General features: G+C 46.8%; 1 protein-coding gene across 1 annotated transcript in view; it reads left to right on the top strand.

The window, feature by feature from the left end:
* Window positions 1–13,281: 13,281 nt before the first annotated feature.
* Window positions 13,282–27,781, top strand: part of COL22A1 (collagen type XXII alpha 1 chain) — a 310,719-nt gene continuing 296,219 nt past the window's right edge. The window contains exons 1-2 of the mRNA XM_039526471.1: window positions 13,282–13,298; window positions 17,569–17,681. The gene's annotated coding sequence lies outside the window, so the exon portion shown is untranslated. The remainder of the gene's footprint in view (window positions 13,299–17,568; window positions 17,682–27,781) is intronic.

Here is a 27,781-nt window from a genome sequence, read left to right as displayed (position 1 = left end):
GAAATTTTAAAACGAGTTAAAATGCTGTACTGAATAAAAGACTGAAGATGATGTCCACTGCACCTCAGCTGCCTTAAAGGGAAAGGATGGTCTGATCACTTTTCCAGACTCCCAGGAAAGCTCCATGTAGCTTGACAGCTTCTCTCTTTCACCAACAGAAGTTGATCCAATAAAATATACTAGCTCACCCACCGTGTCTGTGTTCATTTCACTGGGAATTAGGCACTTAAATACCTGTGAGGACCTGGACCTAAGTGACTTTTGAAAATTGGACTCAGGTTCCCAAGTCACTGAGGTGCTTCTGAAAATTTTGCCTCTGATCTTTATTTGGCAAGTTCTGCATTAAAAGAGCAGAAGAGCGTAGAATTCCACACCTGCTAATAGATAGTAATATTCAAGAATAAACTCACTCTAACTCACAAAAAAAACAAGGAGACGGGTGGCACCTTAAAGACTAACAGATTTATTTGGGCATAAGCGTTCGTGGGTAAAAAACCCACTTCTTCAGATGCATGGAGTGAAAATTACAGATGCAGGCATTGTTATACTGACACACGAAGAGAAGGGAGTTACCTCACAAGTGGAGAACCAGGGTTGACAGGGCCAATACAATCAGGGTGGATGTCGTTCACTCCCAATAACTGATGAGGAGGTGTCAATTCCAGGAGAGGAAAACACACAGGGACTGGTTGATTGTGTCCCTGTTAAGCACAATGGATTTTGGCTAATGCTGTGGGTACCTGAGTCTGACTGTTCTGACATTATTGATATTATAGCAGCATCTAGAGGCCTCAACTGAGTGCAGGGCTCCATTGTGCTTGGCACTGGAGGTGCCCGTAGTAGGGGACGGTGCTGCTGAAGAGCAAACCATTGGACTAGATAGACACAGAAAGGACAAGAGGTAAACAGAGGCATGGAAAAGGGAAGTGACTTGCTCAAGGTCATAGAGCAGCAGACCAGTGAATGGAACCCAGGCATCCTGGCTCCGTGCCTCATCCACCAAGGCACATTGCCTTCCTCAGAGAATGAGTCTACGTGTAGCTTTTAGTGCTGTATTGTCACTCAGTACAGGCGCTTTCTCCGCCTACTCAGCACGTGACAGTTGTTTAACTGGCTGTTTTAAGGGGTCTCTCCACACCTTTCCCCTTTCTTCAAAGGGAGTATTTGGGGTAGTGCTCGAGGGAAAGCAGGGGTGCTGGAACAATTTTTATAGTGGGTGTGCTGATGATGGAAACCATTCATTGGGAGTCGTTATTACCACTCCAAGCCAGGGGGTGTGGCAGCACCGCTAGCTCCAGCACCGCAGAGGGAAAGGATGAACATCAATATCCACAAAGATGTTGGGTAAATTCCTATAGCCAAGGGGTGGCCCAGCCTTCCTTAAAAAGGCTGTTACAGCATCAGTCCAGCAGATGGCTCACTTCTGTCATGAATGAAACTGGCCTATGAACCATGCATTCTGCTGGGCCTGTACAGGAGCTGACAGGAGGCATATTGCATTCCCCGCCCCTTACACACACACACGCACACACACACACACAGAGGCAGGCAGTTTATAAAGCAGCTTTCACACGCCTTAAAGCTCATTATCAAAATTTAAAACTCAAACAGCCTCACAAAGAAGTGGAAATAAATGAAACAGGAAATAAATAGTATGAGAGGAAAAAACTCCACAATCCTTTTTTTTTTTTAAGAGCAGGGGTAGGGTTAGAAGGACAGAGAATAATGTCCAGTATCAGCCTCTTAAAAGGAAAGTGCAAGGAACCCTGCACTGGTCAAATATGGGATAGTCCGGCCATAGGGAAAGTGGCTTCCTAATCCCTTTCAGTCAGTGGTTTGGTTATACCTTGGAGCATGATGGTTTATGTCTCTTTAAAAAATGGTTTAATCCTGTCCAATTAGCTATAGATGTTCTCATGATCTATGTCAAGGATGTCAACCTTTGGCATGCGGCCCATCAGGGAAATCCGCTGGCGGGATGGATTGGTTTGTTTACCTGCAGTGTCCACAGGTTTGGCTAATCGCAGCTCCCACTGGTCACGGTTTGCCGTTCCAGGCCAATGGGGGCTGCGGGAAGCAGTGGCCAGCACATCCCTCAGCTCGTGCTGCTTCCCACAGCCCCCATTGGCCTGGAACGGCGAACCGTGGCCAGTGGGAGCTGCGATCGGCCAAACCTGTGGACACTGCAGGTAAACAAACCAATCCATCCCGCCAGTGGATTTCCCTGATGGGCTGCGTGCCAAAGGTTGCCGATCCCTGATCTATGTTCTCAGAATCATAGAAATATAGGGCTGAAAGGGACCTCACGAGGTCATCTAGTCCATCCCCCTGCATTGAGGCAGGACCAAGTAAAGGTAGACTATCCCTGACAGGTGTCTAACCTGTTCTTAAAAACCTCCAGTCATGGGGATTCCACAATCTCCCTCGGAAGCCTGTTTCAGTGCTTTGCTATCCTTATAGTTAGAAAGTTTTTTTCCTAATATCTAACCTAAATCTCTCTTGCTGCACGTTAAGCTGATTATTTCTTGTCCTACCTTCAGTGGACATGGAGAATAATGGACTGCTGTTCTCTTTATTACAGGCCTTAACATATCTGAAGACTATTATCAGGTAAGTCTTCTTTTCTCAAGACTAAACATGCCTAGTTTTTTTTAACTCTCTCCAATTTGTCCACATATTTCTTAATGTGTGATGCCCAGAATGGGACACAGTACTCCAGCTGAGGCCTCACCATCGCCAAATAGAGCAGGACAATTACCTCCCCTGTCTGACACGCCTGTTAATACACTCAGAATGATATTAGCTTTTTGACAACCGCATCACATTGTTGATTCAGATTCAATCCACAATCACTATTGTGATCCTCTATAATCTCCACATCTTTTTCTGCGGTACTACCACCTAGCTAGTTATTCCTCATTTTGTTGTTGGGCATTTGATTTTTGCTTCCTCTGTAAGACTTTGCACTTGTCTGTATTGAATTTATTCATTTCTCCAGTTTGTCAAGGTCATTTTGATTTCTTATCTTGTCCTCCAAAGCACTGGTAGCCCCTTCCAACTTGTAGTCATCTGCAGATTTTATAGGCACGCACTCCACTCCATTATCCAAGTCATTAGTGAAAATAGCAAATAGTACAGGACCCAGGACTGACCTCTGCAGGACCCCACTAGATATATTCCCCCCAGTTTGACAATGAGCCATTGATAACTACTCTTTGAATATATGTCTAAACCTACTACACTCTTGGGCTCAGGGCTAGCTTGAGTCAGGTTGTCTGCCCTGTGTCTGTCAGCATAATGATTCTAACACAGAATAAGGACTCGTCTATATGGGAAATTGGACTGGAACAGTTACAGCAGAGCAAGCTATTCTGCTATAGCTACGCTGGAATGACTTCCTGTATGGACACTCTGTGCCAGAATAAAAATGACTTTAAATGAGTAATTATTCTAGAATAAAGTCACTTTTATTCCATGTTATGGGGAGTTATTCCAGCATAGCAAAAGAGGAATAGCTTGTTCCATTCTAGATATGCCAGTCAGTTTCCTCATGTAGACCAGCCTTTGTCCCGTGGTGGCTGATATTTTCCTGAATGATAAAACTTTACCCGGGGATTAGGCAGATCTGCACTGGTACTTTGAAACATGGCACCTATTAAAAAGAAATTAGAGTCCAGTTCATCAGCAGTGTAACTCCACAGACACCAGCGATTGTAGTTCCTTTGTTTTGGGGTGGGGTCACTTCGGCAAATGGATGGGAAGAGGAGGGGTGCAGAGGCCAAGACAAGTAAGTCCTCTCCGTCCCACGTGTCATGACAATATCTGTATTGGGAACAGATGGGGGAAAGCAGCGAGGAGTGCGTTGTACATATGAATTGGTGATATTCATGGAAGTAGGCTCATCAGTGCATGCAAAGCCTCTGTAATGGAAATGACACTGCAGCTTCCTGATAAGGGTGAGTCAGAGAACAAGCTACCCACGGCAGGGCTTACACTGGTTATTTTGCTGGGTTAGTGAATGGAATCGTGTACCAGGAAGGCTGAAGCAGAGGACTCGTCTCCTTGGGTTGGTCTACCCACGTGGGACTAGAGCAGGGGTTCTCAAACTGGGGGTTAGGACCCCTCAGGGGGTCGCGAGGTTATTATATGGGGGTCATGAGCTGTCAGCCTCCACCCCAAACCCCGCTTTGCCTCCAGCATTTATAATGGTGTTAAATATATAAAAAAGCGGTTTCAATTTATAAGGGGGGGGGGTTGCACTCAGAGGCTTGCTAGGTGAAAAGGGTCACCAGAACAAAAGTTTGAGAACCACTGGACGAGAGGATGCGCTTATCCCTTGAGATAGGTGGGATGTTTGCCACTACTGCCCTCCCTGAGGAGGGCAGCTTTAACCTCCAGCTGCAGCCCCACTACGTTCTCCAGTAGCACGGACAACCAGCACATTCTCCAGGCACCCTTTCACACTCCCGCCGCAGCCCATGCTGCCCACATCAGGATTCCTTCCCCCTAGGTATGCCATTAACCCAGAGGTTAAGTCAGGCCAGCCAGAGCCAAGTGCTCTGAACCCTTGCCCCATTCAGAGCCCTGGCATCCTTTATTTCCAGGCCTTCAGACATGTGTCCACACCAGACAGTTGTCTTCAAGATCACTTGAATTAAGAGTCGTAAGGGAGGTTTTTATGAAACGCTGTATTGAATCCTCTACTAAACTCAATGGTAAAGTCCCTTCTCACCACTGGAGTGGTGGAACGGGGCCTTAAATCTGTGCTAAAGAGGCTCATGATGATTCTTCCAGTTTATCTGGCTTTATGGCAGCCTACCATACCCCTTCTCCAGGACAGGGGGTGTGTCAGGATGGAGAGGGGGGCACGGTGGGTCCAGGTGGGGCCAGGGGAGGCTCTATGCTTTTTGCCGCCCCAAGCAACGCAGTCAGGCTGCTTTTAGTGGCATGCCTGTGGGCGGTCCGCTGGTCACGTGGATTTATTTGGTGGCGTTTCTGCGGGTGATCTGCCGGTCCCGCGCCGAAGCCGCAAGACTGGTGGGCCTCCCACAGGAATGCCACCGAAGGCTGACTGACTGTCGCCCTCACAGCGACCAGCAGGCCACCCCCCACGGCTTGCCGCCCCAGGCATGCGCTTGCTGCGCTGGTGCCTGGAGCCACCCTTGGGTGGGGCATGGCCAGAATGCACCAACTGGCACCAGAACAGAGCTGTGACGGCTCAGCATTGGGGAAGGTGTAAAGGTGACATAAAGTCACCGTACCCTCTCCCCTTCATGGCTACACTGACCGTAATTGATTACCGCGTCCAACACCTGCCATATTTCCTGCAGCCGGTAAGGGACCGAGCCTGCACATGCTCACTGCGGAGGCCAGGGCTTTCCACCATGCATTTCATGGGACGTGCCATGCTTCATAATAAGCACTTGCAGGGTCGGGTCCTCCTTGTATAATTCTGTGAATAAATCAATCCAGGAGAGCTGGTCAAAAATTGACACTTTTTTTCAAACACCTCATTGTTTAAAAAAAAAAAAAAGGACATTTCTACAAGAAATTTTTTTGCCGGGAAAGGGCCATTTTAGGGGGAGAAAATTATTTTTGGCAGTGTTGTAATGACGTTTTTTGCTGTCCTTGTTTGTTATGGATACACCTCGGCTGTTTATTGCTTAATATATTAATCATAATATTAATGTTTTCTCCTAGACTTGCTGGTCACCCCTGATGCCCAAACACTTCAGCTAAGAGTCCAATCAAAATGTCACTCAGCTATTATGGTGATGAGGGTTATACAAGGTTTATTCCCAGCTCCTGTGAAACTAAGAGGCCTTGTGCCAGGCTAACTCCTGGAAACCATTACTCTGTTCTTCTCCTGCAGTTTCATTTTTTAACCTTCTCCAGGAGCTCCTAGGTGTGTCCTTACTGTATGTTTTATCCTCCAGTGACCTTCAGTGGGGCTGACTACAGGACAGCTGCCATCCCTCCTGTGTGCAGAAAGACTGTCTCTGAGACATTACATTCCTGCCTTTTGCCTTGTCCTGTGTTGGTGGGTAGAAGGAGAGAAGCAGTCTTTGAAGTAAACTCAGAGCTGTGACTCATGCGTGTTACCTGCACACACACAGGTGTGAAGGCTTGTCATGAGAGCATGTCGCTGAGCAGTTCTCACATTGTACATCCTGCTGTCCGCTCTGAATCCGTTCCCATTTGCATTTCTAGTCAGCGCCTTCTCCCAGTAGCCCTTAGCTATGTGGCTGACTGCTGGAAAGGTCCCAATACCACATTACAATGCACCTTTAGTCCTGTTAGCACGTGCATGGTTTGGAGCAGAAAAACCCCATTATTGGCCAGGACAATGTTGGAATGCGCTAGCTGTGCACTGGGATAATTGTACTTTATATCTCTGTATTGCCTCAGGCGAGAGAAGGGTTTATTAATACACATTTCCTTTTGTCAGCAAGCACTCAAGCATCTGAATGCAGCCAATACCCGCCACTGCGTTCCCAGGACCATCGCTTTCTCGTGGTGTCTCTCAGAGCACTTTGCCTTCAGCCACAACAGCAGGAATGTGAAGGTTTCCTTCTAGGTCATCCACTGATGTGCATGGAGTTGCTTGCTGCAAGATGTGGTAAAGAACAGCATTGCTAGCACCTCGCTCCTCTTCTCTTCCATAAGCCCTCCCAAAATGGGCTGTATTTCTGGCCTCACGCAATTGACTTTCCTCCCAAGCCCAGATGTCCCGCAGCACGCTGTCGTTAGAGACGCAAAGAGCAATACATACAGCACAGCGCCTTCCCCAATCAGCCCAAAGGGCAGACGCTCTTAATTCACGTGACAGAAATGAAGTCCCTGAGGATCCTGGGTTGACCTCACTCATCTCTGCTCTTACAGCCCTTACGTCAGACCAGAGCTGTGCAGAGACTCAGGAAAGATGCAAAGCCTCCCAACGAGAGCAGCATGGCAAACAGAACCAGCTTCTACACTTATAATGGATGCCATTTTCATGGAGAGGCAATTGCACTTCCTCTGAACTTTGAAGATGGCTACCAGACACGTAGGCCCTGATGACGCTCCAGATACAATCATATCAGGGAATTGACTTCTAATATGGCTGCCCCCAACTTGGTTACAAACTTTGCTCCACTTTGCAGAATAGTTTCTGGCCTCCCTGATGCATACATTGCTGCCCCACCTTGGTCTGTTCAAAATACTGCCGCTAAACCCACCTTCCTGGCCCATCACCTGACCATGCCACCCCCTTCCAATCCTTTCAATGGCTCCCCACTTTCCACCATGTGACATTCAAGCTTCTCAGACCTGCTTTCAGGGGCCTTCCCAGCTCTGCCCTCCCCACATATCAGCTCTTGTCTCAGCATATTGCGTCTCCTGCTCCTTCCATCCAGCAATGATGTCAGCCTGAAACACCTGTTTCTGTGCTTCTCTCTGTGCCTTCCTGCTCCCTGTCTCCTTATGCAGAGAACCCTCCTTGAACCAGTCCTTTAATCCATTGCCTTCTCCTGCTTCCTAGTTCTCCTCAGATCCCCTACCCCACCCCTGGTAGGGTAGTTGAGTAGCTAATCTCTTTCTCCACAGAGGAATCTACCTCAGCAAAACAGAACATCACCAAAGAACTCGAACCCTCTCAAAGCAGAGCTCCTTACTTCATGCCTGCCTTTCCTCAGTCATTCTCCCTACCAGTAACAAAACATCCAGCCTCCCTTCTGCCTCACTAATGGTTTTGCTTTCATTCTTTCCCTTGATTTCTCTTTCCCAAAATGTCATGTCACATAATGGCATATCCACCAGATCACATACACATTTTTCAAATTACGAACAAATCCAAATGTTGTCTTTGATGTCCGGTGCCTTTTTTTTTTTTTTTCATTCTCCCACGTTGTTTTGCAAACAGACATTGAGTGAGTATGCTTGGCTGGTGGGCACCGCAACATTGTTTTTTCTGTAAACTGATGTTTAACTGAAAGCAAAATTATACACACCTAGTAAATATACCACAAACGTGGTGCTTGTATCCAGGCTTCTTTAGTTGTAAGTTATGTCCCATCTCAAACACATGCTGCTAAAACCTTTCTACCACACCACTTACGCTCTCTGTAGTCTACATACACATTCTCTTACATCTGATTCACTGTTTTCACACTGATTGCAGGTTTAGTTGCTTTAGTAAACCCTATAGCTGATATGATGTGACACAGCAGTTCTGCGTTTAAATGAGGTTTCTTTCAGTCACATGAGCAAACACTCAATACAAAGGACAATGTTATACATCAGTGTAAACTTGAGAAGAGGCCATTCCAATGGGATTAATTTTGGACTAATGTACTATGAACAAGGATGGCAGAATTGGGTCCATAATGATTTGGCCAGGACATCAGAGTAGATGCCCTCTGCTCTGATAAAATTTGCTGTGAGGCCTTTAGTTTTCACAAGTGCATGAAACCTTAGTCTTACATCTCATTCAAAACATGGTTCTTATTGTGTTTCGCAGTTATGTCATTATCCTTAACCTCAGGGCCACAATTCTTATCTTGAAGTCCTGTTATCTCTTATGTTTCTTGCTATACAAAGATGCTTTCAGTCAAAATGACCTTTAGTTTACATAAATAGAAGGACAAGCTGAAGACCATATGCAAACATATGATCACCTGGCAAGAGGACACAGTGTGCACCTTGTCTGACAATCTGCACCGAACTCTGAGAACAAAATGGCTGCAGAATTCTGCACAAGGTGAATGTATGTAATGATGTTCCAGCCCAGCAAGTTATGGCTTTTTAAAAAAGAGTAAGAATCTGGAATTACAGCCACTTTGCTGCTTGTGTACGGTCAGATGGCCAGACCATACAAGTGAGATGCCGCTCTGGCCTGGAAGAGCTGGACAACTTGCAGTTGGATTTTGCATGCAGCAACCTAAAGATATGAAGCCAGATCCTCAGTTGCTGTAAACCAGCTTAGCTCCATTGAAATCAGGGCAGCTAGACTGATTTCTATACCAGCTGATGATGTTGCCCAGGGTATGAGAGGACACAGGTGAGTCTGTAATGCACTAAAGCCAGAGCCTTCAAACCTGGCATCATGCTGAATAAAGTATCAGAGGGGTAGCCGTGTTAGTCTGGTTCTGTAGAAGCAGCTTGCATCCGAAGAAGTGGGTATTCACCCACGAAAGCTCATGCTGCAAAACTTCTGTTAGTCTATAAGGTGCCACAGGATGCTGAATAAAGTGGAAGAAAGGCTGTTAAATCAGTGATACTATTTCCAGCAAATGCATTGTCTAGCTGAGTCAGTAAGTTGAAAACCTAAACAGAAACCCCAGTATTGAACTGTATCAGTGGCACTAAAATAGCAGCCTGTTCTCAAATGTGCATTGATGTATTACTTGATGCAGTAGCTCAGCACCACACAAGTTAGCTCTTGCAATTGGGAAAAAAAAATTAATGATAGAACTGCATTGTCACATAATACCAGCTATCGCATATATTGATGCTACCAAACCTGAATGCAATATGAACATGCAACCATTTAATCAGATCTAAGAAAATGGCATAGTATATGCTTCTATGCAGATCAGAAACCTTTTATTTATGTTACTAGTTCCTAACTCAGTTGTGCATTGCTTTTAGAGCCTATGCTGGAGACAGTCATGTGATAACTTGCAATTACCTTGTACCTTTGACTGTCTCACCTGCACTCTGCCCATTACTGCATCTCTAGCAGGAGTCCTTCAAACCACTGAGCAGCTTCAGCCACCAAAGCTTTTTAAAATCAAGCTGTCATAAAAATGTCTCCTCCTTTTCGCCAAAGTAAAATTTTCTACTTAAAATTATGCAGAGGACAAGGATGGGGCAATATTTAATCCCGCAGCAGTGACAAATTTCTGGCCCACTATCCCACAACTTTTCAAACACTGGGTTAAATTGTTTATAATGCTGATCTGCATATGTAGGGTCAAAACTTGGATATCATGGAGAGAGATGCCTTAGAAAAACCATTGATCAGATGATATAGGATGAGATAATTTATCAGGGGATAAAAGACATGCTTAGAACGCAGCTATGTCCTCTGCAGTGACTGAGAGATGACTTCAGTGCTTTATAATTGTGTTTGCAATTGATTTTTATTGAATGGGATTTGGGAATAGCTGGAGATATGAATGCAGATTTAAAATAGAAGAACTCTATAGGATGTAGGTAGCCAAATAAAGAACAACCTGTCTAAAGGGCAGGCAGTATGTTGTAAAATGCTTAGCATACATCAGTTTTGTAGAAAATGTGCTGTTTTGAAAACAATGGGGTTTATAGAAATATTTGATTTTCATTCAGATTTATAAGTGAAAATGGGTGAATGATATTTTGATTTCAGCACTGGATTTAGCAACTTGATTTCTAAAACACGAGTGATTTGTGAATCGGGGGAGGGTATTGGCAAATCCTACCATTTATTAATGGAAACCAGCCAATCAACACTAGGGCAAAAAGATTATGTTTTACGGATGTTTACATTCCACTTGGCAGTTTCCTTTTCATTTCTGTACATCAGAATGAATACAGATGCTCAAAAATTTTGCAACTGAATAGTGTGGAGCTGTCATTTTAAGACACACCCCATTTTCTCAGAACATCGGAATTGCCAGGCCGAATCGGACCTGAGGTCAGTCTAATCCAGTGTCCAGTCACTCACAGTGATCAGAAGGAGATGTTTCAGAGCAAAGTGTAAGAACCCCACAGCAGGCAGATACAGGATAATTGGCCACCCACATTAGGTCTCATCCTGACCTCTAATAATTGGACTTTGGCTTAAGCCTTAAGTTTAATATCCCTCCCACTTTTTTGGTAGCATTAGCTATTATAACTCTGAATATTTTTTGGTTATCTATGTAAATACCCGGTTTCTTTTTTAAACTTGTAAATTCTTTGTCTCAACAACTTCCTGTGTCCATGAGTTCCACCACCTAATTAAATGGTGTGTGAAAAGGTATTTTCTTTGATCAGTTTTGAATTCCTCACCTTTTAATTGAATGGAATGTCCCCTTAGTCTTGTGTTATGAGATAAGGAGAACAGATGCTCCCAATCTACCGTCTCTAAACCATTTGATATTTTAATATAACAAATGATTTATATAATTTTCTTTGTTCTATTTTCCTAGCTTTTCTTTCAGGTAAATTTCATGCTGCCTTTTAGAGAACAAAAACCTGAGGTGGCTTCTTTTTGCTGGAAAAAACCTTGTACATTCTAAGTTCAGGAAGTGATTAGAACAGAATGATTAGAATAACCACTCAGAGCAGAGAAGCATTGCATAATCACAGGACTGTTATTGAGAAATAACTGTCCAGTGATTATGCAACTATCTGCATTCAGATTGACTAATAGTTGTCGGTCAAGTAAAGCACTGGGTTTTGCATACTGTATAGTTATTGAGAGGTAACTGTACAGTGATTATGCAAATTGGAGACCTGCAATCAGAATGCAAGGAATTGCAAAACTGGGGCAAACCTTTAGAGTTATGCATCAGTATCTCTGAACTCCAGTGGTTTGAGATTAAACTATTTAATTATAAATACTTAAAAAGAGAGAAACTTCAAGTTACCATTCTTAAATCACTTTCAGTTCCCCCAAAGATCTTAGACATGTATGAACTTTATATAGAGACATTTTGACACAGGAAAAATTTCATTTTGTGTTGCTAACCACATGGCTCCAAAGGTAGGAGTAAATAGCAACACGTTGAACTTATTAGGTTTGCTAGAAGAGAAGCTGTGATCAATTGTTGCTTAAATACATACAGCTGTGAAACAAGTAGATGAGGGAATAGATATTTATGTGAACAATTTGTATTAGACTACAATAGTGTTATAGTATATAGGAAGGACATCACTGAATGCAATACTCAAGTTTAATGCACCACTTGACCTATTCAATTATGATTGATGAAGCTAGAGCAACAGTTGATGGAGAGAAAAGCTCCCTTTTCTGTTACAAAGCTAACAAATGCTTCAAAAGAAAGTTCAAGTGCTAGAAAGAGAGAAACCCCAGCACTCAATGCTGGTCCTTTGAAGTTATGCAAAGTTAAAGTTTAATTAATTGATTGTAAAGCAAATCAGACTGATGAAGACAAGTGCTATGCTAAGTGCTAGTATTCATATTATTTTATGTTGTTTTGCTATGGGCTTATGTCTGCTGCTCAGGTCTAGAGGTGATTCATCTACTCAGCCTTCTGCTTTTTGTAATACATGACTTTGGATGCTACATAGTACATGGACTGTGACTGAGGGCAGGTTGGGAAAAACTCCTGCTCAAAATGGCATATAAGGGTAGATATTTATGCTATTGTACATCTATTGTAAAAGCATATGCACTGCTTCTGCTTGGAGTGCCAGGGACCACCGTGCAACCATTCCACTAGCTGGCCACAGGATAAGTGCACAGCTGAAACCTCAGCAAGTACCTTAACTTTCTGCACTGGCTCATAGATGTTCTCTCTCTCTCTGTGCCCACAGGCTGAAGTATCAGCCCAGAGATTTAACTCATGCCCAGCACTGCAAAGAATTAAGCCCCAGTTCAGCAAAGCACAAAAGCATATGCTCACTGATTAAGTGCTTTGCTGAATTGGGACCTTACTCATTGCACTAATGTGATGGTCCCTGCAGGAGAAGGGATGGGGAGTAGCTGCAAAAGATGATGACCTTTCTCCATTAGCAGCACTTGTTTTCATCCCCATAGGAAATCCAGGTGATAATTAATACATCTTGCCATGGTTGTGGACCTAATAGGTCTTTTTCATCCTAAGCTATTTATGGTCACATATGGTGGCCCTGAAGCAGTCCAAGGAATGTGTGAGACCCTAAGTCAGGAATAGCATGTACCTCATCAGTAGTAACATCCTGGAGCAGGGGACACAAGGAGCAAGAACAACATCTGGCACAGGAAGCGTGTTAGAAACAAAATGCTAGAGCAGAAGCCTTCCCAGCCCTTTCTAACCCTGATTTCCTTTCCTTAGTTTCAACTGAACTAAGAGTGTCCAGATAGGCTTTTGCAGCTGGTTTAAAACCACACCTCACACTAAACCAGCTTGGTGAATTTGCAAACCCATGATCTCTGCTTTTTAATCTCCCTAGGTGTTAAAAAGAATCAGATGCTTTTAGCTAACTTGTTAGGGGGTTGTGAGCATTAACAAGGGATCAATTGGGCCTAAGGAAGTCTCAGTCAGTGTATAGGTGCACCACCCCAGGGGAAGTACTGGCAGGTATTGCATACAGGGATGACCCCCCAGAGCTCTCCTGATGCAGTGGAATGGGTGAGTATAATTTGTGGGCGCTATATTTTGAGTGGCTCTGCCTGTTCCTCACCCACTTGATACATGGAGGTGGGGAGTATCTAGAACCCATCCCCTGTGCTTCCCACCCCAATTTGAGCTCAGGTCTGAGCAGCCTTAACACAGGAGGAAGTGGGATCCATACTTCCCTATGTGGCTGTGTTAGGGGCTAGTTATGATCAAGCCTAATATTATTATCACTTGAACATACACTGACAGGTATATGATGGTAGGTTATTGTGTGGAAAAATAGCATGCATTTCTTTTCAGTGCCCTACCTGCTAAGGGCTATTACCGCATATATCTTAAATGTCCACGGGTAGGTGACCTTTGGATTGAAATGTAGGTTTTATTTTTTAAAAAATCAACAAAACCAAAGGAAATGTTTGCAAAAAAATTTTATAAGAAACAATTCCAGCAAAAACAGATATTGAAAAAACTAATAAATATTCCCTGGTTGGCTTGCAACACAAACATTGCACCAGTGCATGAAAACCACAGCCAGAAAGTGGCTGGAAACAAAAGTGAAACTGGAGAGTTTATTTTCATTGTTGAAGTTTGTGTGGATTGCAAAATAAAGGATTTTAGAAATTCCTGCTGTTCGAAGAAACCGAAGTGGGGTTAGCAACCTGAAGGAAGCCTGGCTCTGAAAAGAAACCGGACATGAATTAGATGGATTTTTGCCTTCCACAATTATGTTGACTTCAATGGAGCTAGACCGGCTGAAGAGCTATCCCACGGTTTCTCAAACAGGGGTCGCCGCTTGTGTAGGAAAAGCCCCTGGCGGGCCGGGCCTGTGTGTTTACCTGCCCCGTCCACAGGTTTGGCCGATCGCTCCAGGCCAATGGGAGCTGCTGGAAGTGGCATGGACCGAGTGACTTACTGGCCGCCACTTCCAGCAGCTCCCATTGGCCCGGAGCAGTGATCCACGGCCAGTGGGAGCCGCGATTGGCCGGACCTGTGGACGGGGCAGGTAAACACACAGGCCCGGCCCACCAGGGGCTTTCCCTACACAAGCGGTGACCCCTGTTTGAGAAACCCTGAGCTATTCCGTTAAGAAAGTAGTAACTTATGCATGTAGGCCAGGGGTGGGCAAACTTTTTGGCCCCTGACTTCCCTGACCCCTATCCATGCCCCCGCCCCCTGATAGGCCCCCCAGGACCTCATGCCTATCCAACCCGCCCCATTCCCCCATCTCTGGCCCATCACACACACCCCCCCTCTGACGGACCCCAGGACCTCATGCCTATCCACCCTTCCGCTCCCCCTCCCCAGAACCTCTGCCCCATCCAACGGCTCCCTGCCCCTTATCCAACCCCCCCGCTCCCTGTCCCGTAACTGCCACCCAGGACCCTCTGCACTTTATCCAACCCCCCTGCTCCCCACACCCTTACCATGCCGCTCAGAGCAGCATGTCTGGCAGCCGTGCCCGGCCGGAGCCAGCTACTCTGCCGCTCCGCTCAGAAGGAGCGCTCCGTTCCACCACCCAGAGCGCTCCCCGTGCAGGGCGTGGCTGCGGGGCAGGGGGCAGCAGGGGAGGGGCCGGGGCTAGCCTCCCTGGCCAGGAGCGCAAGGGCTGGATGTGGCCATGGTCCCATGGGCTGGATGTGGCCTGTGGGCTGTAGTTTGCCCACCTCTGATGTAGGCCCTGATCCTGCACTGTAGACGTCAACGAGAGTTTTGCTGTTGATTTCAATGGGAGCAGGATGAAGCCCACTGTCCCACTGAATTCAGCGGACTAGACTGTGACCGGTATGCACCTACTCACAGGAGCAATCTTAATGGGACTGCCGTACTTGTGCTCACCTATTGACAGTCTGCTCGCTGTGGGCCAGATTTTTGTCACCTTTCTCTTCTCCGAGCAGCATCGTATTTGAGAGCAGGCCGATGAAACTCAACAGGACTGCTGCCGGAGAAGGCACCGCTGATCGGGAGCGAGGAGGGCACAATGGGCGAGTGGCAGGAGTGAGCACCGTGAATCAGGCCCTGTCCTCATCCCTATTGTGAGAGCACCACGAAGAAGCGCCGCACGAGCAGCAGACCTCTACTGGGCCTGAGTGTGGCCATTGAGTCTGTGCAGGAATGAAGAGCAGAGGCATGTGGCAGTGGGGCGGTGGGTGTAGGATGGACAGACGGCTCCAGCAAACAGGCTAGTGCTGAAATTCTACCAAAAATATCCCTGCCGAGGGCTTTTTATTTAGACACTGAGCTCAGGGAGGGTGGGAAAGAGGAGGCCACCTGTTCTCAAAGCCAAAATGGGCATTTATTTCCCAAAGCCACTAGGGATGTGTCCCCCACTCTCTGGCCCCCTTGTCATCTTCCCACAAGGGGAAAGGGGTGCTGGGTCTTCGATGTCCCCCACGGGGCTCGAGTTCCAGCTGCTGCCAGGATGATCTTTCCCTCCGCTTCTCCCTCTGCCCCTGCAGACAGTTATTTCAGATGTGGACGTAAAGAGACCAAAATACTTGGCAAAGTTAGGCTATAATTGGCCTAGGAGCTGTCAGCCCCTTGCTTTTTTCCCTCTCTCCTGGGCTGCTTTATAAATCTCTGAAACTCAATCCCTAGAGCCTCCTCCTCCACCCCTTCCCTTAAAGCAGCCCCACCTTCTCCTCCACTCCTCCTCCTGCTTCCCCTTTGCCCCCTCCTCAGCCTGCCCCAGCCCCCTCCTCCTGCTGCTCCCCCTCTCTTTAACCTAACCCAGCCCCCTCCTCCAGCTCTGTGCCTGCTCTCCTCCCCTAAACCTGCCCCTAGCCCCCTCCCCCTGCTGCTCCCTCTCCCCTAAACTTGCCCCAGACCCCTTCTCCTCTGCCCTTGCCCCCTCACCTAAACCTGCCCCAGCCCCCTCCTCCTGCTGCTCCCCTCTCTTTAACCTAACCCAGCCCCCTCCTCCAGCTCTGCGCCTGCTCCTCCCCTAAACCTGCCCCTAGCCCCCTCCTCCTGCTGCCCCCTCCTCCCACTCTGCCCCTGCTCCCCTCCCTAAACCTGCCATTAGCCCCCTTCCTGCTGCTCCCCTCCTCTAAACCTACCCCCAGCCCCCTCCTCCCACTCTGCCCCTGCTGCCCTCCCCTAAACCTGCCCCCAGCCCCCCCTCCTGCTGCTACCCCTCCCCTAAACCTGCCATTAGCCCCATCCTCCTGCTGCTCCCCCGCCTCTAAACCTGCCCCTAGCCCCTCCTCCCACTCTGCCCCTGCTCCCTCCCTAAACCTGCCCCTAGCCACCTCCTCCTGCTGCTGCTCCCCTCCCTAAACTTGCCCCAGCCCCCTTCTCCCGCTCTGCCCTTGCCCCCTCACCTAAACCTGCCGCTAGCCCCCTCCTCCTGTTGCTCCACCTCCCCGCACCTAAACCTGCCCCAAGCCCCCTCCTCCTGCTGCTGCTCCTCCCCTTAACCTGCCCCTATCCCCTTCTCCTCTCAGCCATCTGACCCTAACCTCCTCCTCCCAGGTCTCCCGCTTTGCCTCCAGCCCTTAGCCCCCTCCTCATCTTCCTCCCCTCCCTATCTCCCGTTTGCCCCCTCCTTTAAACCAGCCCCAGCCCCCTTCTCCCTCTCCCCCTTTTAACCCCAAATCAGCCCCTCACTGTTTTCTGTCAGCCTCCTCTTGCTCTGCAACTCCACTCCTCTGTCTCCACACCCTGTCCCCTCCCCTCTCTCTCCCCTCAGCAAACCCCATTATAAACCCTCTCCCCTCCTCCCTCGTGTACACCCTCAAATCAGCCCCTTGCCCCTTCTCTCAGCCCCTCCCTCCCCAAACCAGACCCTAGTCACCTTCCTCTCTGCTCCCTCCCTCCACCCCATCCTCCTTAAACCACTCCCTGGCCCCCTCTCCTCCTAAAGCTTCATCCCCTCCCCTCCTATCCAAGATAGCTCCCTCCCTTGTCACCCTCCCTTCCTTTCACCACACCCCCACCCCTCTTCCCTCCCTCAACCCCTCCCATGCCCCCCCTTTCCCAGATCCCACTTCATTATACTTCCCAGCTCTCTCCCTCAGAGACTAGTCTAACCCTGAGCTCAGGGCTGCTTCTCTTGTAGTTAGATCATCTCTCCCTGGAGGTGGACTCCTTCATATTCCCTCAGTCCCTTCTAGCTGTATTTACTTGTCTTTTTTCTCTGTGTGTATGTGTCATTTTTCTCCATTTCTGTGTCGGTTGCTGGGATGTAGGATATAGAGAGTGGGGTTTTTCCTCCCCTCCAGCATCCTGCTGAGTTTTGGTGTTTTTTTTGTTTTGTTTTTCTTCTTCCAATCTGGGGAACAAGTGCCAGTCTCCACTTTGGCTGACAACTCTGCAAAGTACTTTTCAGCTGAATGTTGAATGTGGCTCGGGCATTGGGCGACAGCTGGCAGCTTTTCTGGTGCTTTTTTGCTACAGGTAAGAGGAATTCGTGTAATCCTAACAGCCATGCACTATAAATATCTGAAGACAACCCTGGTTTATTAGTTTGGATCCATTTTTTTTCTTTGCGCACTGTGGGCGAAACTTGTGCAGAAGTTTTTGTAGACGTGTAGCAACAGGATCTGGAGTTAATGATACAAGAAAAACCAAGAGGAATTGGATTAAATTGTACCTAACCCACGTTTTTTAATTTAGTCTGCAAAATTTTAACTGTGCCTGCACGCTGTGCTGATGTTTCTGTCAACTTATTACGATACTGAACTTGCGAGAGCCAGGTGCTATGTAACTGCTAGATTCCTGGCTGATTGTAATGAGAGAGATGCAGAGACTTAGAAACTGGTAATGTCACCATTAAGAAAAGTCAAAGGTTTAAAGCTAATCTGAACTTTTTGGATGTCACCGGAGTGTTCCTTTGTAACCATCATTTTTCAAGTTGATTCTGCAGGTCACACTCAGATCAGTATTTTGATTTATCTAGCTTCTTCCTGTACTTACATTTTCTACCAAGCCTAACTTATTTAGTTCTGGTTAACCTTTTCTCCACCTCATATTTATTATAAAGCCACTTTGACCCAATTTCTCACTGTAGAATTTGTTTTCCTCTTAAACATTGAGCTCTTGCCCAAGTCAGCCGTTCTTTTTACATTTTCTTTATAGGATTTTCTTTATAGGATTCTTTATACATTTTCTATATATCTGAAGCTCTTAGAGCGGTCATTGACTCTTTGACAGCTGACACTCTGCATCCCGTAGTGTGTACTTAATGCAGTGTGTGTGTATGTGCTTCTGACCTTAAAATAACACATTCCATCTGCTCTCCATGGACGTTGAGGGGCAGTTTTTGAGAAGCAAGCACCTGCAAAATCCGTGCAAGCAACTGTATGTTTAATTTTCATCCATGATCACTGCACTTGCACGTGCACTGCTTCAGTTTGGCAAATGATCAGCTATGGAACTGACTATCCATTTTTGAGTGTAAATACCAGATTTGATCATGTAGTCATGATAACAGCATGCGTGACTTAGACATGGAAGTACACACATTGTGCACATGGGTGTACCCTCCCCTCACAAACCCACAAATCTGGCCTTGAAGATTCTATGACAACTTTTATTTTTTTGGAAGAGCAGGAGTTTTTCCTCAGTATGGTTTGCCAAGATTTCAGCTCCTGTCATTGTCATTCATGTTTTCCAGTTTACTGTTGCCTTATACATATGTGGAGGGTGCAGTTTAGTGGTGCTGTGTGTGCCTGGTTTGCAAAGTGCTTCGGGATCTTTTGGGTAAAGTGTCATGTTCATGACAATATTTGCTATTGTACACATCATTAAGAGAATTGACACCTTGTTACTATTTAAAAATGGGATGCTCCAGCCGGAGTGGTGGAAAATTCCCTACCCAGCCTCTCCCCCCGAGGCCCCACACACCATTCACTCCTCTTCTCTCCTGCCCCCATTGCTCACTGCTTTTCACCTCTCCTCCCCCCTGCTCCATCTGCCCAGATCAGGAGTGACTCACCTGGAGAGCTGGGGCTGGGAGCTGCAGCTGCCCAGCTCAGGTAGGAGGTGGTCCCGGCTGAGTAGATGCTGGCGCAAGGGATGACCCAGTGCCTTCCCTGCCCACAGTAACCAGAATTAGATCTGAGTGGACACTATCAGGTCCCCTTTTCCACTAGACTTTCCAGTTGAAAACGGGGCACCTGGCCACCCTAATCATTACAAAATTTGCAGAGTATTATTACAAAGTAATGGTTGGGAGTCAGTGTTGCAGACTCATTGGACTACTTGTATGCGTAAGTAGAGTTCAGCATGAGTAAAGGCAAGTAGAAAGACTTTTCCTACCATGATGATGATGAACTGGGATATTTTACTCTCAGAATATCTACAAAAATGCTGCAGTTCTCACTGGGCTTGACTGTTCCAGTAGATATGGCTCCTGCTATGGGGCAGTGTGGAGTTTCTCTATTGGGATTCCGCCCAGTGGAAACCAAGGCACAGAGACGTTCAGAGCCACAGTCTCATCTTAGTTACAGCAGCCCAAGCCTGGAGAGTCTCCATTGGCTTACATAAGAATATAAGAACGGTCCTACTGGGTCAGACCAACGGTCTGTCTAGCCCAGGGTTTCTCAAACAGGGGTTGCCGCTTGTGTAGGGAAAGCCCCTGGTGGGCTGGGCCGGTGTGTTTACCTGTCCCGTCCGCAGGTCCGTCCGATCGCGGCTCCACTGGCCGCGGATTGCTGCTCCGGGCCAATGGGAGCTGCTGGAAGTGGTGCAGGCCAGGGGACTTACTGGCCGTTGCTTCCAGCAGCTCCCATTGGCCGTAGTTTGCCCACGTCTGCTCTAATCAGTAGACACTGATGCCTCAATTGATCATTTTGGGGCTGGCTGTAGGCTCTTCCTGGAGGAATAAAAATCTTTGGGTGAGGTTCCTGAGCAATGAGAGAGGTGTGTGTGTGTGTGTGTACATACACTGAATCCTTGCCTGACTCCCATTGCTGACTTTTCAAATATTTTAGGGTAAACATTTCTCTTACATGCCAGAGCTAGCTCTTGATGGAGACTACGCTATTTCAAAAGAGATTCCTTTGCCTCCAATGCACATTAGAACTCTCATTAAAATATGTTTCTTGCAAAATGCTGTGTAATTATGTCTGCTTCAAAGAAAATGTCAATTTGTCATTTTATGGGTTTTTCTCTTGACCTATTTTTTTTAATCATTGTTGAATGCTTGCAGTTTTCACTCTTTACATCACCCTTAAACTTTCCCCCCTTCCTGTCATTGGTGACAAAGCCTTAAAGAAAACCCCACCTACTAGGCTGACAGTGCCCTGTTACTCAGCACCACCTGTTGCTTGTTGTCCCTGTACTATGACACCTCAACTATCTGAAGCAGGGTAAAATCCCCCAACCTCTTTTAATTACACTGAAAAGTCCCTTGATGGTCCATAATTATTCCGTGTTCCCTATTACTTTTGAACAGTCACAGGTCCTTGATCCTTCCCACCTTCCAGGTGTGGAACTCCCACTGCAGTTAAGACATCAGCGTTTCCCAGTAAAGGTTGTACTATAATACATTCCCTCCAGCCCAGACCTGGTGGCACGTCCTGCAGTCTTCACTCAGGCCTAGCTGCGACTATGCAATGAGCAGGACTGTATCATTTGATCCTTATTATATAACTATGTGGTAAGGGAACCAAAATGTGCAGAAATAACTCGATTATAGCCGAGCACTTGTGAAAAGGTGTTTGAAATTCCTATAGCACGTTTGGCAGTAGCAGGGGAGTGGTACTGGAGCAAGGATACCAGTAGTGATCTCATAATAATCCTGAAACAGGCTCCCTCTTGGCTTTAACTTGCTCTCTCTTTTACTGCACAGAGACTGCATTTGATGCATCTTTAATGGGCCCATTCCCGCTCCCACTGAAATTAATGGGGGAGTTTGCAATTTACTTCAGTGGAAATAGCATCGTGCATCACACTCCAAAAGTTTGCCTATTCAAACCTGATCAAAGATGTTTGTCCCAGCTCACTTAGCTGAGCCATGATATTTTTGGAAGGGCTTATGCAAATGGGCCTTCCCCCTCCCTCATTTTTGCTTTGGGTAGGTTTGCAGCTCTTAAGGTTCCCTTTGAGCTTTGAGTTTGAACAACCCCCCCCCAAACTCAGAGCACATCTTGGCCAGCGCCACCAAGTCTTACCAGGTTTGGGGTCAAAACCAGCATGTTTTGTATCTTTTCTCCCCTAAAGTCGTAAGTTTGGACCAGGTCTTTTAAAAACTGGCCCAGGTTTCAGGTTGGTAACATAACAAAAACAGACAAATATCAGCCACTTTCAGGTTTCGATGCAAAAGCTCCACAAGTTATGTATGTATTTATTTATTTGGAGTTCAGTCATTTAATAATTGTGAATGATAACTTTTATCAAGGGGCATCAGCAGCCAGCTGCAGGTGGCTGTAACTTTACGTGCTATCAGCTGAGGGATGATCTGTGCCTGAGTACTGGAATTGAAGGAAGGACTGGAAATCGGGAGACCTTGACTCTAAGCCTAGCTCTGCCACAGAGGTGCTGCTAACCTTGGGCAAGTCACTTATCCTCTGTATACTCTCCGGTTCCCCATCTGCAAATAGAATTTACCTACCTTACTGGACCTGATTTTCAGGAAGTGCTGAAGATCTTCTCTCTGTAATCTTGACTCCCTCTTTCTGTGGATCTTGGAGTCAGCCACTGGCTGGGAAAGCCCTGGCAATATGGTTTTATTGGAGTTGCTCCACCAGGGGGTGTTCCAGAGACCCACAGCTGGTGTGGACACGCAGGGAATCTTTGGGAAGGCCCTGAGCCCATGCTGACTAGGGGATCTGCAGGATTTGGGCCACCGACCCTCCCTTTTGTCCCAAATGCTCTGTAATGGAAGAGAATACAATGGGAACTCCATGACAGTAGCCAAGCAGGGCTTCCTCCGCCTTCCTATGTGGGGGAACGCAAAGGCCAGTATTAATGTGTTTACTCCATTTATGAAGGAGATTGGACAGATAGCATAGCTTAGTGATGAGAAAAGGGCTTCTCAACCTTTTCTATGCCACACATCCTTTTTTCCATATCAGGTCCCCATCCCTTCTAGTTGGGGTCTAGCTGGGAAACCCCCTTCCCAGGTAGCCATGTGAGAAGGGTAGGGTGGCCATGACCAGGGTGTCATGACCCCTCCCTTTCCCGCATTGAGACCCCCTTGAGTTAGAGCATGGGTCTGGGAGCAAGGTCCTGCTGAGTTCTCGTGACAGCTCTGCTACTGATTTAAGTCCCGACTCAGCAGTGATTTAAGAATGAGCTTAAGTCCCATTAAAGATAGCAAAGCTCTTAAGCATGTGCACTGAATTGGAGCGGTTTGCTGCATCGGGGCCTTACTGTATGGCTGTGGGAAAGGCACTTCATTTCTTTGCTTGTTTCCTACTCAGTAACATGGGGATTATAATATTTACTTTCCAACTTCCCAGGGTGCTATGAGGACTAGCTAGCTAATGTTTGCAGAGCATTCTAAAAATGTCAAGCTATACAAGTGCTATTTATTATTCCCTTGGCTGGCGAGGGAGTGGTATCATAGACCAGAGCTCTAATTTGGAGTGGAATAAAAAGTAACTCCTCACAGTAATAAGCAACTACGTCCAGACAGGTTACACAACAGATACTGAACTTCCTGGCAGAATCGGGAAAGGTAACTTAATGCAATATATTGTGTAGCAAAACAACGTTTCCTTGTGTTTCTGGAAACAACGTGAGAACTATAGAACTGATCCTTTGCCCACTGAAGTCAATGGGAGCTTTGCTGTTCATTTTAGTGGGTGCAGAAATAGACCCTTGATGAACACTGGGATTGCCATCACTGGGTCTTTGCCTCTCTGTATATAATGGCCAAGACCCGATGCCTTGGAAGAATGAATGTCTGCACTCCACTAATGCACCTATCCATTTGTGCTACACTATCTCTGATTCAGGGAGGAGAATTACGGCCTGATCCTTGTCAATCAGTTAGTTTAAAATTGCTTCTGAAATACTTCTTAAATGGTTCTACGATGGTGGTTTCCAACCTCTTCCGCCCTAGAACTCCCCTTTCATCGAGCTAGGAGCTAGTTAGAACCCCTGCCATTTACCAATATAGGAAGGGCAGGCTAGTCCTCACCTCGATGTCTGTTCTGAATCCCAGTTTGAGAACCCATGTTCTATAGCAACAGCAACCCAGCCCCTTCCTGAGAATCCTATTTAAAGCTCAGGATGGGCTGAGTTGGACAAAGCTGGCCATAAACAATACAAACCACCGGGGTGGGTCAGTGGCTGGCAAGGGGTCAATTCTAATTTACACAAGCTGTCTGTGCCCTGAAATGGGGTTAGGAATGAATGAAAATCTGTCCTTGGCAAGTGAGAGACATAAAACTTTGAGAGCACTTTCAGGCCGAGTTACACTATTGCATGGATTTTCCCCAACACAGTAATGTTTGCTTTGCTTTGCTAGTGCTAATCTCTCCGAGTTAATCTACTATGTTGTAGATGCAAACATTGTTATCCCAATCTGTTTACTCTGGCATCGATGTGGTTCATTACAAATATATCCTTGGCTTGTTCTAGTGTTGAGGTATTCCCTGAGTTTGGTTTAAGTGCCTGAATTGGATTGTCGTAATGCATTGAAGGTTTGCTCTTAATGATTTTAGTATGAGGCATCAACATTGAGCACATTTTTGGGCTCATGTTTTTTTTTGTTTGTTTGTTTGTTTTAAATCTGTCTTCAGCCAAAACTTTATTGTTCTGTTTTTATTGTTCTTTACTTAGGTGCAATTTTTGCAGTTGCTACTTGCTTAAGCCTGTCAAATTACAGAGCTGCTGATAGGATCTAAGGTATTTCCTTCCAAAACAGCAAGGTTTACCTTGATTGAGATAAAAAGAAAGCAGTTGGCATGTCAGTGGAAATTCCCTTCTCCACAGAGGGAAGTTTATTCTTGGGGATGCCTTAGAAATTCCTGTTGCTTCTCAGTTCTGACTAAAGCTGCCACTTAACCCCTGTATTGCAGAAACACGTTTATAATTGTGAATGTTGCAATTGTATCAAGTGATGACGCCACACAGTGTGTGTCCTGACTGTCACCCTTGGCATGAGAAACAGAAACAAACAAACAAACAAAACCCCACCCCACCTCTCATCTCAAAGTGCTTTATGTAGCCAGGAATCACTCATTTTTGAGGTGGTGTGCAGCATCTGTTTAATACCTCCCAGCCAAAGACCCAATAGTTCCAGGCAGCAAAATGAAACAATCTCTCTTAATCAAATGAAACAGCAAGAGAAGCGTACAAGTAGGCACAATTTTCAACCCACATTACAGCTTGACAGTGGCGTTGACACTTTTGCCCTAGGAAAATATACCATGAGATCTTTGAGCCCCATAGATCAGGGTTTCTCAAACAGGGGTCGCTGCTTGTGTAGGAAAAGCCCCTGGTGGGCCCGGTGTGTTTACCTGCCCCGGCCGATCGCGGCTCCCACTGGCCGCGGATCACTGCTTCAGGCCAATGGGAGCTGCTGGAAGCGGCAGCCAGTACGTCCCTTGGCCAACGCCGCTTCCAGCAGCTCCCATTGGCCCGGAGCAGCGATTCATGGCCAGTGCGAGCTGCGATCGGCTGGACCTGCAGACGGGGCAGGTAAACACACTGGCCCGGCCCACCAGGGGCTTTCCCTACACAAGCAGCGCCCCCTGTTTGAGAAACCCTGCCATAGATTGAGATGGAGCCTTCAGCTGCATACTACCTCCTAACTGCAGATGAAGACATTGTTTCAGTCACAATTCAGAGAGAAGAGGGCCACGTAGGAATGATGAATGATGTTTCCTGAAGCACCTGGAGTTTCTCTGGCAGTGTCCCACCCTAGCACTGACCAAGCTCAACTCTGCTCAACTTCTAAGATCTGAAGGACCTAGGGTGACCAGATAGCAAGTGTGAAAATTGGGACAGGGGAGTGGGGGGTAATAGGTGCCTATCTAAAACAAAGCCCCAAATATCGGGACTGTCCTTATAAAATCGAGACATCTGGTCACCCTAGCAGGACCACAACCTGGGATGGTATGGGTGTAAAAAAGGGCCTTTGTAAATGACTCTGCCAAAGATATTGCCAGGCATGGTATAGTCCGGGGATTGGCAACCTTTGGCACGCGGCTCGCCAGGGTAAGCACCAGGGCCGGCTCCAGACACCAGCACAGCAAGCAGGTGCGTGGGGCAGCCAACGGGAAGGGGTGGCACATCCAGCACTTCAGCGGCAATTCTGAAGGACGAAACTGCGGCGGTGGAAACTGCGGGAAGTGGCAGCCAGCACATCCCTTGGCCCGTGGGGCTTCCCGCAGCCCCCATTGGCCTGGAGTGATGAACTGCAGGCAGTGGGAGCTGCGATTGGCCGAACCTGCAGATGCAGCAGGTAAACAAACTGGCCTGGCATGCCAGGGTGCTTACCCTGGCGGGCCACGTGCCAAAGGTTGCCGATCCCTGGTATAGTCTTAGTTTCATCTTCTTGCATCAGAAAGAAAAAAAAATATACCCTTTAATAGATGGATTGAGGACATTTGTTTGAGTCTCATAACTCACCTAGTATGGTACTTGAATTGTTTCAGACTAATTTCCCCCCCACACACACTCATCTTGCTGTTTAATTGTATTGCCACCTGTGGTGTAATTCTGTGAGCTGTTTTTTATGTTTTCTGTGGGCTCTTCTTAATTACACGGTAAGTACTTTTCTATGATTGATTCTTGAAATTAAAACATCTTCACCACTGGGCCTTTATATTTTTTTCTGCATTTCCCTCCCTTGGGTTCCTTATGGAGTCTGTTGCTTTACTTTGTCACTTCAGTTATTTGCATTTTTCAAAGTTCTTTTTCCTTCTATATCAGGGGTCGCTGCTTGTGTAGGGAAAGCCCCTGGCGGGCTGGGCCGGTGTGTTTACCTGCCCCGTCAGCAGGTCTGGCCGATCGCGGCTCCCACTGGCTGCGGATCGCTGCTCCGGGCCAATGGGAGCAGCTGGAAGCAGCGCGGGCCGAGGGACTTACTGGCTGCCACTTCCAGCAGCTCCCATTGGCCTGGAGCAGCGATCCGCGGCCAGTGGGAGCCGCGATCGGCCGGACCTGCGGACGGGGCAGGTAAACACACCGGCCCGGCCCGCCAGGGGCTTTCCCTACACAAGCGGCGACCCCTGTTTGAGAAACCCTGCACTAGCGGCTACAGGCCTGGGCGTGTGTGCGTGTGTGCTGTCCTGTTGCCACAGCATTAGAAACAAAAAAATCCAGGTGGATGAGTGGGCCAGTCATAGTGACTTATGTACACAGAACCTTTCATCCCAAAAGGACACACAGTGCTTTACAAACTTTGAAATGAACTACAGAATTTACTCCACTCATGGCTGAAACACAGTCACTCTGTGGTGGAACACAGCAGCTGTTTAACAGCACACAGCAACTCTACACAAGAAGTTAGGAGAGAAAGTGAAGAAGAATCTTGTATCCACTGAAACTACCTGTCTACTTGGGTAGGCAGGATGGTCCAAATTCATCCAAGGTGTAAGCCTGCCCACTGAAGTCAAGAATGTTTCCCTAAGACTGACATTGGCCCAGTGAAATCATAATTGGATTTGACTGGCGCTTTTAGTGGACAAACAAATGAATCTGAATTTCGGTTTCCACTGATGCCCTATCTGAGATGAAATAATGTTTAATTGTGATTTCCCTTCCCCCCCCCCTAAAATTGCACTGTAGAGCATGGATTTGCTGCTGTCAGTCATGAGTTGTTTGGGGGGGAAAATAGTCTTTTTGGTTCTTTGAACTCTTTTTAAATTAAATAGAAGTATGAGTATTCTTTGCTTGTGCCAGGTTGTTAGGAATCCCACCTTTCCATAGGTATGGCCGCCTTCCCTCGTTAACCGGCTCTCGTTGTTTAACCACCTTGGGGCTGAGCAGTTGTGTTAATCCATTCACTGGTCTTCTGCATGCCATAGTATTGGATGCAAGGTTGGGGACTTTTCATCCTTTCCATTCTTATGTAGAGAATTTAAGGAGGAAAAAGTCTAATAATCTCTTTTGAATGTATATGTACACATGGACTTTGTGAAATACTCTCCATTAGATTGTAAACTCTTCAGGGACAGGGATCATCTCTGTCACGGTGAGAGAGGAAGCTTGGCCTTCTGGTTGAGGAACAGGACTGGGACTCAGAAGGCCTGGGTTTAATTCCTGGTTTTACCACAGACTCTCAAGGTGACCTCAAGCAAGTCACCTAATTTCTCTCTGCCTCATTTCCCCATCTGTACAATGGGAGTGTCATAGAATGGGTTGTCCCTTTAAGGATAGGCTGGATACCGCCCCTTCCTGATGCATGTTGTGGCCCTTTAAGGACCTGATCCTAATTCAGTGCAGAACAGGGGAATGCTGGGAGATGTAGTTTCCTGAAAGGTCTCGAATATGTAATCAGAGGTCTACAAGAGGCGAGCTGTGTGCTCATTCACGGGAAGAAGCTGAAAGGAGCAGGGTGGCTGTGGTAGTTGTTTCACGGGACTGATCCAGGGAGA

Source organism: Mauremys reevesii, linkage group 2, assembly GCF_016161935.1.
Source record: "Mauremys reevesii isolate NIE-2019 linkage group 2, ASM1616193v1, whole genome shotgun sequence".
In the NCBI taxonomy this organism is placed as follows: Eukaryota; Metazoa; Chordata; order Testudines; family Geoemydidae; genus Mauremys; species Mauremys reevesii.
This window is presented reverse-complemented; position numbering and strand designations above follow the sequence as displayed.